We start from the raw sequence: 13,752 nt of genomic DNA, 5'->3' as shown, positions 1-13,752 counted from the left end.
GGCCAAAACAAAGTTTTTACTCTCATGATATTTACATGCTATAAGCAAAGACATACTATAAACAAGTAAACAAAGCCAGGTGGTAAGGAATGCTATAAAGAAAAACAAAACAGGAAGCTGGGGATAAAGTTCAGTGGTAGAGCACTTGCCTAGCATGTGCAAGGCCCCTGGTTCAATTCCCAGCACTGCAAAATAAAAAAGGAAGAAGAAGAGGAAGGAAGGAAGGAAGGAAGGGAGGGACGGAGGGAGGGAAAAGAAAAGATAGATGGGATGAAAAACCAAGAGTGACTTTCTTGGCAAAAGAAATAAGTACCAACCCCTGAGGCTATAACATGCCAAACAAATTTCAGGAAAAGCAAAAAGGCCAGTATGGATGGACAACTTCAGTTGGTAGAGTGCTTGTCTCGCATACACAAGGCCCTGGATTCAATCCTCACAACAAAGAAAAGACCTTCCCCCCAGCTTGATTCCTTTCATTTTTCTGCTGACGCAGACATTGCACACCCTGAATAAGCCACTCTCCACCTCTCCTGGCACCCATCTTATGTACTGAGCTTAACACTTTGTTTGCCTGGGTCCTCCACCACACTGCAAATGATCTTTTGGCTCCAGGTTTTATAGTCTACCACATTCAGTAAAATGTGGTAGACTCTATAAAAAAGAGTAAAAGTTTTCTCAAGTAGTCAAAACTTTCTTCCTTTGTTCCAATTTCACTTCGTGCAACTAACCTCCCAATTACAAGATTGCTTTCCCAGTGACTATGGCTCCAGGAAGAGGATGCCTTGATGGTGAACACATGCATTCTGGTCATTAGAAATTACATACCATTTATACAATTACACACCATTAGAAATTTCACCATTGGGTACAAATAAACTGATATTAGCATTCAAACTTCTTTTTTTAGATTAAGTGTGACTAAGCTACAGACTAAATGACCTGACTATGTCATGATGACAAAGGAAGACACTGCTAATAGAAGGGTCACATAGACAGCCAGCTCAAGTCCCAGATGCCCCCTCAGCCTCCTCACTCAGCCCACCTCCCCTGTTTCAGATGGTAGCCTCCTCACCCCCCAACTATATCAGTTCAAACCCTTCTCTTCACCTCTGAAAGGCTCTCATATGACACACACACACATACACACACACACACACACACACACACACAAAGAAGTCTTACAAATTCCACCCTGTAACTATTTCTCCCCCCCCCCCCCCCCCGCTTCCTGGTTTTTTTTTTTTTTAATTGTTGGTCCTTCAAAACATTACATCTTTCTTGATATATCATATTTCACGGTTTGATTCAAAAGGGTTATGAACTCCCATTTTTACCCCGTATACAGATTGCTGAATCACATCAGTTACATCAATTACATTTCCATTGATTTACATATTGCCATTCTAGTGTCTGATGAATTCTGCTCTCTATCCTATCCTCTACTATCCCCCCTCCCCTCCCCTCCCCTCCCCTCTTCTCTCTCAACCCCCTCTACTGTAAAACATTTCTTCCACTTGTATTATTCTTCCCTTACCCCTCAATTCCTCTTGTATGTAATTTTGTATAACCCTGAGTATCACCTTCCCTTTCCATGCAATTTCCCTTCTCTCTCCCTTTCCCTCCCCCCTCTCTTCCCTATTTAATGTTAATCTTCTCCTGCTCTTCGTCCCTACTCTGTCCTTAGTTACTCCCCTTATATCAAAGAAGTCATTTGGCATTTGTTTTTTAAGGATTGGCTAGCTTCACTTAGCATAATCTGCTCTAATGCCATCCATTTCCCTCCAAATTCTATGATTTTGTCATTTCTTAATGCAGAGTAATACTCCATTGTGTATAAATGCCACATTTTTTTTATCCATTCATCTATTGAAGGGCATCTAGGTTGGTTCCACAATCTTGCTAACGTGAATTGTGCTGCTATGAACATCGATGTAGCAGTGTCCCTGTAGCATGCTCTTATTAGGTCTTTAGGGAATAGACCGAGAAGGGGAATAGCTGGGTCAAATTCCACCCTGTAACTATTTCTTTATCCATTCTCTCATCTCTATTCCTTAAGGCCACTCTGCAGTGCAGGTCTTTACCACCCTTCAGAGTTTTCCTCCTTCACAGTTTTCCTTCTAATCAATTCTGATCATTTCAGCACCTCTAACTTTCTATGCCCCCACCACTGTGTAAAGTCAACAGCTTCCCTGCCTTCAAGATCAAGCCCAACCTGTTCGGCACCACGTAAAACCCTCTTCACCTTGGGTCACCTCTTCACTCCTCTCCCACCCCACATTCCAACCATACCACTACCTAGAATTCTCTGAACATTCTGTGCTTTTTACACCTCTACATCTTTGCACATGCAGTTCCCTCTGAGAAATGTTCTAGGAGACAGCTTTTTAATCTTTTCAAAATTCACTTCAGATATCACGTTCTTTATGAAGTCTTCTGAAGCTCTCCTCCCCATAAAAATAAAGTTGTCCCACTTGCTTTTTATTTTATTCTATTTATTTATTGTTTGTTTGTTTGTTTATAGTTTGTGCTGGAGATTGAACTCAGGGGTGCTTAACCACTGAGCCACATCCCCAGCCTTTTTTAATATTTTAATAAAAATTTTATTAGAGACAGGGTCTCACTGAGCTGCTTAGGGCCTCACTAAATTGCTGAAGCTGGCTTTGAACTCTCCATTTTCCCTCCTCAGCTTCCCCAGTTGCTGGGATTACAGGCATTTGCCACACCTGGCCCCACTCACTCTTATGGTGCCTCCAACAGTACACTTATTATATGCTATGACAATTATTTGTTAATATATTTGTCTCCCTCTTGGACTATGAGTTCTTAAATGGAAAAGACCATACATTATTCTTCTTGATTGCCTGGCACAAAGTAAAATAACTGCTATATAGTATGCCCTAAAGATAAGCTTTCTGAGGGAGGAAATGAAAGGAAGTTTTATATTAAAGAACTTCTCTTGCTAAATCTGAAGATTTAGCCTAGGTCTCCACTTAGGCTAACCAGAATGTCCTCATAGGTCTCAGTGTCTTGCTAACCAGAATGTCCTCGTAGGTCTCAATGTGGACTTGTGTTATATATTTAAGACAATTCTGGTAGAGTGAAGAATGTACTGTGCTAGGGACTTATGAAGCAGTGGTTAAAGGAATAAACCCATAAACATGCATATGCCACTAAATTCTTATAATCTTGGTCGCCCTTCTGAACCTTCTTCCATATCTCCATGTCTCTCTGAACTTATTAAAGATAGAACAAAGTCCAGATATGCAGTATATCTCATTATCTAACCATGACCACTGAGGAGAAAGCCAAGCAGCAAGAAGAGGAAAATGCTTACAAGTAGTCAAGAAAGAAAATAATTTTAAACATAGTAATAATTAGTACTTCACACTTGAGTCATGATTTGTGGTTTTGTCTCCCTCTTGGACTATGAGTTCTTAAATGGAAAAGACCATACATTATTCTTTATTTGAATTCTTTTTTTTTTTTTTTTTTTTTTTTGATGATAGTGTCTCACTATATTGCCCAGGCTGGTCTCAAATTTATGGGTTCAAAATATCCTCCTGCCTCAGGCTCCAGAGTAGCTGAGACTGTAGGCATGTGTCACTATACCCAACCTCACGAATTTTATTTCATTCTGACAGCAACCTGGAAGTAAATAGTCATAGTGCCTTGCACCAAGATCACACAACTATTGAGCCCAGGCTCAAACACAAGTCTGGTACATTCTTCATTCTACCAGAATTGTCTTAAATATATACCACAAGTCCACCCACAAAACCCCATGCTTTTTATTCATTACGGAGCTTGGCAGGCTCATGACAGTGGCTACTCTGCATGAGTTCTTGCAAGGATGTACACTGTGTTTGTATGTATATGTGGGTATTCAAAGGTTTGGATACATTTCTTCCCAAATTAGAAGAAGCTAATTAAAAGGGGATGAATGGTAAAGGTAGGAACAATACCAGAATCAAGGAACAACAGATGTTAGAGAAGACACAGATAAAAACCAGAAAAGAATAAAGCCTGAAGAGCTATAATCAGGTTAGAGGAAGTAAACATTCTTCCCTACCCCAATGGCCTGGGAAGCCCTCATAGTCATATAAGAATTGACATGTATGACAATGATCTTTACTCACAAAAAGAAATTTCAAATTAGCGGCGCACACTGGTAATCCCAATGGCTTGGGAGACTGAGACAGGAGAATCGCAAATTCAAAGCCAGACTCACAACTACGAGGTGCTAAGCAACTCAGTGAAACCCTGTCTCTAAATAAAATAAAAAATAGGGCTGAGGACGTGGCTTGGTGGTCAAGTGCCCTTGAGTTCAATCCCTGGTACCAAAAAAAAAAAACGAAAAGTCAAATTAAGAAAACAGATCATTGGTATTAAACAGATGTCAGAAAAACAGTTAAAACAGAACTCTGGTGCCAAAGGTGATGCAACCATCTTTAAAATATTACTTAGATGGAAATGATCCTTCTCTACACAAGATATGTAACTATATATCCACATTTGAGGAGCCCCTAAACCAACAGAGCCTCATATTAGTTTCACCAGTGCACAAGATTATCCACAAGTGATTAGAGAAAAATTACAGATCACATTTAAGACCTCAGGGGGAAACCCTCTTGCTACACAAAGCAGTGCCTTCCACCACCACCCCAATCATTGCCACATGTGACAAACATCCATACACAGAGATAAGTTTGAGCTATAAACATGAACACACAAAGCACAGGAAGACCCATAAAAGAGAGACAGTTCTCTGAACAAAAGTAAAAATAGGGGGACTGGTGAGGAAAGTGAGTAAATGGGGTAATGAAAAAATTGAAAGAGAAGAGAATGTGGGTTTGATAGGAAAGAGTTGATCCAGTGAGCAACTACATCTATTGACAAATTCTTGCACACCCCACTTCTGCTGCTGCTGTTCTTTAAACTGACAGAATGTTTGAGCTTCTTCATAGAAAGGAGATCAGAGGCATCTCCAAGGTCCTAGGGTCTCTAAGGCTGGAAGTACATCTTTCAAGAACAGGGACCCCTGAGCGATGGGGCTATAGAGGATCATCCTCTCAACACTTCAAATATGGCTTTGCTAAATATTCAGATCTAAATAATATTTTTCTAAGCACTACAAAAATAATAATAATATTTAACATATGAGGTGGATTGAAATGACCATTTTAAAACTCTAGCCCACAGGAATACTCATGCAAGCTGCCTACAAGAAACCCACTTTAACCAGGCAAGGTGGCACATGCATATAATCCCAGTGACTCAGGAGGCTGAGGCAGGAGAATCACAAATTAAAGGCTAGCCTTGGAAATTTAGTGAGACCCTGTCTCAATAATAAAAATAAAAGAGGGCTAGACAAATTGCTCAGGGGTAGAGCTCTCCTGAGTTCAATCCCTAGTACTACCACCAAAAAAAAAAAAAACTTACCTCATCAGTGAGACTGAAAATAAAATGATGGAAAAAGACATACCATACACCATACAAATGGAAAACAAAAGCAAGCAGAAGTAGCTATACTGATATCAGATAAACTTCAAAAACTGTAAAGAAGCTGGGAATAGTGGCACGTGCCTATAGTCTAAGTTACTCAAGAAACTGAAGCAGGAGGGTCACTTGAGCCCAGATCAAGGCCAGCCTGTGCAACATGACAAGATCTTGCCTTAAAAAAAGAAAAACCATAAAGAGACAAGCATACTAAAGCAATCAGTTCAACAGGAGGAAATAACTACTGTAAGTATTAAGCACCAAGTTATATAAAGCAAGCATTATTAGATCTAAAAGGAGAAAGAGAATCTAATAATAGTTTGGACTTTGATGCCACAACTTCAACACTTTCATCAAAGGGCTGATCATCCAGACAAAATAAAAAAATCACCAAAGAAACATTAAAATTAAACTATGCTATCGACAAAATGGACCTAACAAACATGTACATAACATGTCATCCAATAACTGCAGAATTCTTCTCATCAGTATAAAAAACATGCTCCAAGATAAACCATATATTAAGCCAAAAAACAAGTTTCAGCAAATTAAAAAAAAAAATGGAAACATAGGATGCTATGGTTTAGATGAGAGTCCCCTAAAGTCTATGTGCTAAAGACTTAGCACTATTGGGAGGTGGTGGAACCTTTAAGAGGAGGTCTTAGGAAATCTTCTGGTCACATGGGGCATGCCCTTGATGGGGATATTGGGAACCTGGCTCCTCCTTGTCCTCTTTTTCATTCTAGCTGTGAGGTGAATAGGCTTCCTCTACTATGTGCTCCCATGAGCAAGTACTGCCTCACCGTAGGCCCAGAAGCAACAGGGCCAACTAACCATGGACTAAACCTACAAAACTAAAATAAAACTTTCCTCTTTTTAAGTTGATTGTCTCAGGAATTTAATTACAGTAATACAACACTAACACATGGCATATATCTTCTCTGACCAAAATATAATAAAACTAGAAATCAACAAGAAGAACTTTAGGAATTACACAAATTCATGGAAAAGTATAATATTATCTTGAAGGACCAATGGGTCAATGAAGAAAGTAAAAAGATAATTTTTAAAATTTATTAAGTAAATGAAAATGAAAACAACATAATAAAACTTATGGGAGGGACTGAAGTTGTAGCTTGGGACTGGAGCTGTAGTTCAGAGGTAGATCACTTACCTTGCATGTGTGAGACATTGGGTTCAAAACTCAGCACCACATAAATATAAATAACTATTTTTAAAAAAAACTATGGAATACAGCAAAATAACTAAAAGGGAAGTTCATAGCTATCAGGGCCTACATCATAGAAACAGAATGATTTCAGCTGGGTGTGGCGGCACATGCCATAACCCAAATAACTCAGGAGGCTGAGGCAGAGAGATTGCAAGTTCAAGGCCAGACTTGGCAATTTAGCAAGACCCTGTCTCAAAATAAAATTAAAAATGGCTGGGATGAAACTCAGGGGTATAGCACCCCTGGATTAAATTCCCCAATAACAATAAAAACAAACAAACAAAACCAGAATGATTTCAAATAAACAACCTAATGACACAACTCAAAGAACTAGAGAAACAATGACAAACCAAACCTAAAGCTAGTTGAATGAAAAAATAAAGATCAGAACAGAAATAAAGTAAATAGAGACTTATAAACAATAGAATAGTTAATGAAACAAGAGTGTTGTTGTTTTTTAATTAATTTTTGCCACACTGGAGACTGAACCCAAGGCCTTGCACATGCTATGTAAGTGCTCTACCATTCAGCTACATCCCCAGACAAGAACTGATTTTTTGGAAAGATAAAATGTGCAAATCTTTAGCTAGACTATCCAACAAGAGTAGGGGTTGGGGGAAGACTCAAATACATAAAATCAGAGCTAAAAAAGGAGTCAGGTGCAGTGTTGCATAACTGTAATCTCAGCAGCTCAGAAGGCTGAGGCAGAGAGATCTCAAGTTCACAGCCAGCATCAAAAATTTATTAAGGCCCTAAGCAAATTAGCAAGACCCTGTCTCAAAATAAAAAAGGGCTAGGAATGTTGTTCAGTGGTTAAGTGCCCCTGGGCTCAATCCTTGGTTCAAAAAATTAAAAAATAAAAAAAATTTAAAAAAAAAGAGAGAGAGAGAGATTATAACTAATACCAAAGAAATACAGAAAATCATTACGGATTATTATGAACAATTATAGGCCAACCTAGAAGAAATGGATAAATTTTCAGACAAATAGAATCTACCAAAATTGAACTATGAGGACATAGAAAACCTGAACAACAACAACAACAAAAGATTGAGTCAACAATAAAAGTCTCCTAAAGAAAAGCTGACTCAGTGGCATTGCTACTATATTTTGTAATACTTTTTTTCCCCAGTGCTAGGGATCAAACTCAAGGCTCACACATGCCAGGCAAGCATCCAACCACTAAGCTACTTCCCCAGCCCTGTGCCAAACTTTTAAAGAACTAATGATAGTTATTTTCAAACTATTCCAAAATATTAAGAGGAAAACCCTTCCAAATTCACTCTATAAGGTCAATATTACCCTGATACCAAAACCAGACAAGGAACAGGCCAAAAAAGAAAACCATAGACCAATATCCCTAATAAACATAGATGCAAAAATTCTAGCATATGAAATCCAACAGTACATAAAAAAAGATTATGCACCATAATCAAGTAATATTTATTCCAGGGATGAAAAGATGATTTAATATAGATACATCAGTATACATGATACATCACATTAACAGAATAAAGGATAAACCCCATATGATCATCTCAATGCAGAAAAATCATTCAATAAAATTCAACATTCCTTCATGATAAAAATTCTCAGAAAAGTAGATATAGAACATAATAAGGACCATAATTGACAATTCACAGCCTATATCATGTTAAATAAGGAAACACTAAAATTATTTCCCCTAAAGTCAGGAAAAAGACAAGGATGTCCACTTTCACCACTCTTAATACAGTATTGGAAGTCTCAGCCACAGGAATAAGGCAAGAGAAAAAAGTAAAAGACATCAAAATATGGAAAGAGGATGTCAAATTATTCTTGTTTACAGATGACATGATTTTACATAGAGGATACATATAAAGATATAAAGACACGGATATAAGGTTGGTTCAACACATGAAAATCAATAAACATAATACATCACATCAGAAGACTTAAAGTCAAGAATCATAGTATTATCTCAATAGATGCTGAGACAGCATTTGACAAAATACAGCACCTCTTCGTGTTCAAAACACTAGAAAAATTAGGTGTAGTAAGAACATACCTCAATGTTGTAAAAGCCCAAGGCTAACATCATTCTAAATGGAGAAAAATTGAAAAAATTGGAACAAGACAGGAATATCCCATTTTACCATTTCTATTCAACAAAGTCCTTGAAATTCTAGCTAGAATAATCATGCATGAAAGACATTAAAGGGATATAGATAGAAAAAGAATAATTCAAACTACCACTATTTGCTGATGACATGATTCTACATTTAGAAGATCCAAAAAATTCTACCAGAAAACTTCAAGAACTAATAAATGAATTCAGCAGAGTAGCAGGATATAAAATCAATACTCATAAATCAAATGCACTTCTATACACAAGCAATGAATTCACTGCAAGAGAAGTTAGGAAAACAACCCCATTCACAATAGTCTCCAAATAAATAAATAAATAAATAGTTCTCTTGAGAGTCAATCTAACAAAAGAGGTGAAAGATCTCTACAATGAAAAGTATAGAACACTAAAGAAAGAAATTGAAAGATCACCTCAGAAGATGGAAAGATCTCCCATGCTCTTGAATAGTCAGAATTAATATAATGGCCATACTACCAAAACTGTTATACAGATTTAATGCAATTCCTATAAAAATCCTAATGACATTCTTCATAGAACTAGAAAAAGCAATCATGAAATTCATTTGGAAAAATAAGAGACCCAGAATAGCCAAGGCAGTCCTAAGCAAGAAGAATAAAGCTGGAGGCATTCACAATATTAAAACTTAAACTATACTACAGAGCAATAGTAACAAAAACAGTAAGGTATTAGGACCAAAATAGACATGTAGACCAATGATACAAAATGGAAGACAGAGACAAACCCATAAATACAGTTGTCTCATACTAGACAAAGGTACCAAAAACAAACATTAGAAAAGATAGCCTATTCAACCAAGAGTGCTGGGAAAACTGGAAATCCATATGTAGCAGAATAAATTCGAACCTCTATCACTCACCCTACACAAAAATCAATACAAAGTGGAACAAAGACTTAGATGCTAGAAGAGAGACCCTGTGCCTAATATAAGAAAAAGTAGGCCCAAATCTTCATCATGTTGGCTAAGGAACTAATTTCCTAAACAAGACTCCTAAAGCACAAGAAGTAAATCAATGGCATTTGCTAGTAAATGGATGGAACTAGGGAATATCATGCATATTATTTCACTTATGAAATAAGCCAATCCCAAAGACCAAAAGCCAAATGTTTTCTCTGATAAGTGGATGCTGATCCATAATGGGGCAGGGGGAAGAGGAAAGAATGAAGGAACTTTGGTTTGTGTAGAGGGAAGTGAGGGGAGGGGTGGGGTTATGAGGACAGAAGGGACAGTAGAATGAGACAGACATTATTACCCTATATACATGTATGATTACACTACTGGAGTGACTCTGAACCATGTACAACCAGAAGAATGAAAAGTTGTGCTCCATTTGTGTACAATATGTCAAATTGCATTCTGTAAAATATATTAATTAATTAGTTTTTTTAAAAGGATATATAGAGAAGGATACAAGGAATAAACTCAAGACTCCATCAAAAAACTTAGAACTGAAACAAATTCAGTAAGGTTGCAAAATACAAAATCAATATGCAAAAATCAGTAACATTTTAATACACCAATAACAAAATAGCTGAGGTAAATCAAGAAAGCAATCTCACTTATAATAGCTACAAAAAATATAATAAAACAACTAGAGAATGATTTCTACAATAAAAATTACAAAACAATTATGAAAGAAAATGAAGGGGGGCTGGGGATGTGGCTCAAGCAGTAGCGCACTCGCCTGGCATGTGTGCGGCCCGGGTTCGATCCTCAGCACCACATACAAACAAAGATGTTGTGTCCGCCGAAAAACTAGAAAATAAATATTAAAAAATCCTCTCTCTCTCTCTCTCTCTCTCTCTCTCTCTCTCTCTCTCTAAAAAAAGAAAGAAAGAAAGAAAGAAAGAAAGAAAGAAAGAAAGAAAGAAAGAAAGAAAGAAAGAAAGAAAGAAAGAAAATGAAGGGGACTCAAAAAAATGGAAAGATATCCCATATTCATGGATTAAAGAATATGTTTAAAATGTTCTTACTACCCAAAGCTATTTGTATGCAATTCCAATGCAACTCCAATCAAAGCAACTCCATTCGGAATAAAAATGACCTTCACAGAACTAGGAAAAAACAATCATGAAATTAACATGGAACCACAAAAAGTCCTGAAAAGCCAAAGCACTCCTGATCAAAAAAGAACAAAGATAAAGTCATTACAATACTTAACTTCAAAACACATTACAATATTCAAAACATATTACAATAACAATATTGTTATTACAATAACAAAGCTATGATAACAAAATCATCTTGGTACTAGCTTAAAAACAGCTAAAAGTTCAAAGGTACAGAATGAAGAACCCAGAAATGAATCTACCTACTTACAGTCAACTGATTTTTGACAAAGGTAGTAAGAACATACATTGGAGAACACAAAATTACTTGACCTCTTTCTTTCACTATGTACAAAATTAGCTCAGAAATTAATCCAAAGACTTAAATGTAAGATTCATTCAAATTACTAGAAAGAAAGCATAGGGGAAATACTCCAGAACACTGATCTAAACAAAACTTTTTGCCAAAAAAGTACAGGCAACAAAAGCAAAAACTGACAAACAGAACTATATCAAACTAAAGAGGTTATTACACCAAAAGAATCAACAGTTTGAAAAGACAACCTACACAATGGAAAAAAATATTTACCAACTATTCATCCACCAAGAGAGTATTTCCAGAAAATATAAGGAACTCAAACAACACAAAAGTATAATAATAATATGAATAAAATTAAGAAGCAATAAATGGGATGGAGTCAAACTAAAAAGCTTCTTCTCAGCAAAAGAAACAATCAATGAGATGAAGAGAAAACCTACAGTACGGGAGCAAATTTTTACCACATGCACATCAGATTGAGCACTAATCTCCAGGGTATATAGAACTCAAAAAAACTTAGCACCAGAAAAACAAACAACCCAATCAATAAATGAGTTAAAGAACTGAACATATGCTTCTCGAGAGAAGATATTCAATCGATCAACAAATATACTGAAAAATGTTCAACATCTCTAGTATTAGACAAATGCAAATCAAAACTATTCAAAGATTTCATCTCATTCCAGTCAGAATGGCAGTTATCAAAAATACAAAAAACAATAAGTGTTGGCAAGGATGTGGGGGGGAAAGGCACACTCATACATTGCTGGTGGGACCACAAATTGGAGCAACCAATCTGGAAAGTAGTATGGAGATTCCTTAAAAAACTTGGAACCACCTTTTGACCCAGCTATCCCATTCCTTGGTATATACTCAAAGGACTTAAAATCAACATACTACAGTGATATAGCCACATCAATGTTTATAGCAGCACAATTCACAATAGCCAAACTGTGGAACCAATTTAGATGCCCTTCAATAGATGAATGGATAAAGAAACTATGATATATACACACACACACACACACACACACACACACACACACACAATGGAATATTACTCAGCAGTAAAAGAGAATAAAATTATGGCATTTGCAGGTAAAGGAATGGAGTTGGAGAATATCATGCTAAGCAAGGTAAGCCAATCCCAAAAAAACAAATGCTGAATGTTTTCTCTGATAAGTGGATGCTAATCTATAATGAGGGAGAGCATGGATGGGATGAGTGAAGAAACTTTGGATTGGACAAAGGGAGGGAGAAGAGAGGGAAGGGGCATGGGGATAGGAAAGATGTTGGAATGAGACAGATATCATTACCCTAAGTGTATGATTGCACAAATGGTATGACCCTACTTCGTGTACAACCAGAGAAGTGAAAATTTGTGCTCTATTTGTGTACAATTAATCAAAGAGTATTCTGCTGTCATGTATAACTGATTAGAACAAATTTTAAAAATTAAAAAATAATAATAATATGATTTTAAATGGATGAAGCCAGGCATGGAGTCCTGAACACCTGAAATCTCATCTACTCAGAGACACTGAGGCAAAAAAAATCACAAGCCTAAGGACAGCCTTTAATTTAAATGCACAAATATTCTATCTCAAAATAAAACTAAAAAGGATAGGGTATGTAGCTCAGTGATTGAGCACCCTGGGTTCAATAAATAGCACCCCAGGTTCAATACCCAAAACTTAACAAAAATAAAATTTTTAAAGAGGTAAATGACCCAAGTAGACCTGTCTAAAAAAAAGGAAATACAAGCTGCATGTGATGGTACACAAATGTAATCCCAGCTATTCAGGAGGCTGAGGCAGGAGAATTGCTAGTTTGGGAACAGCCTTGGCAATTTAAAGAGACCCTGTCTCAAAATAAAATACATAAAGGGATATAGCTCAGTTGTAGAGCATCCCTGGGTTCATTCAGGAACTGAAAAGGAAAAAAAATGCTAACAGGAATACAGAGAAAGGAGGGAAATTCTCATATGCTATTGATAGAAAAGTAAATAAGTACAGCCATTATAGAAAACAGCAAGCAGTTTCCTCAAAACTAGCAATAGAACTATCATATGATCCAGCAATCCCACTACTGGGCACTGAGTATACCAAAGAAAAAAAATGAAATCAGTATGTTGAACAGACATCTATCTGCACTCCATGTTTATTGCAGCACTGTTCACAACAGCCAAGACAAGCTAGATGTCTATCAATGGATGAACAGCAGGAGCACACACTGCAGAATTATATATAGAATAGAGCTGGGCATGGTGGTGCACACCTATAATCCAAGTTACTCAAGAAGTTGAGGCAGGAAGATTACAAATTCAACACCAGGCTGGGAACATTAGCGAGACCCTGTTTGAAAATAAAATAAAAAGGGATGGGAGCATAAGTCAGTAATAGAGCACTTACCTACCTTGTGTGAGGTCCTGAGTCCAATGCCCAATAACCCCACCCCACCCCACCCCCCAAAACATCTGTTCTTTTAAAAGACATGACAAGGGCTGGAGTT

The 13,752-nt window shown here is 36.9% G+C and overlaps 1 protein-coding gene across 4 annotated transcripts in view; it reads right to left on the bottom strand.

Moving 5' to 3' along the window:
- Slc7a7 (solute carrier family 7 member 7) overlaps positions 1-13,752 on the bottom strand; it is a 58,869-nt gene that overhangs the window by 25,653 nt on the left and 19,464 nt on the right. The window lies entirely within an intron of this gene.

This window comes from Ictidomys tridecemlineatus, chromosome 5, assembly GCF_052094955.1.
Source record: "Ictidomys tridecemlineatus isolate mIctTri1 chromosome 5, mIctTri1.hap1, whole genome shotgun sequence".
Taxonomy (NCBI): domain Eukaryota; kingdom Metazoa; phylum Chordata; class Mammalia; order Rodentia; family Sciuridae; genus Ictidomys; species Ictidomys tridecemlineatus.
This window is presented reverse-complemented; position numbering and strand designations above follow the sequence as displayed.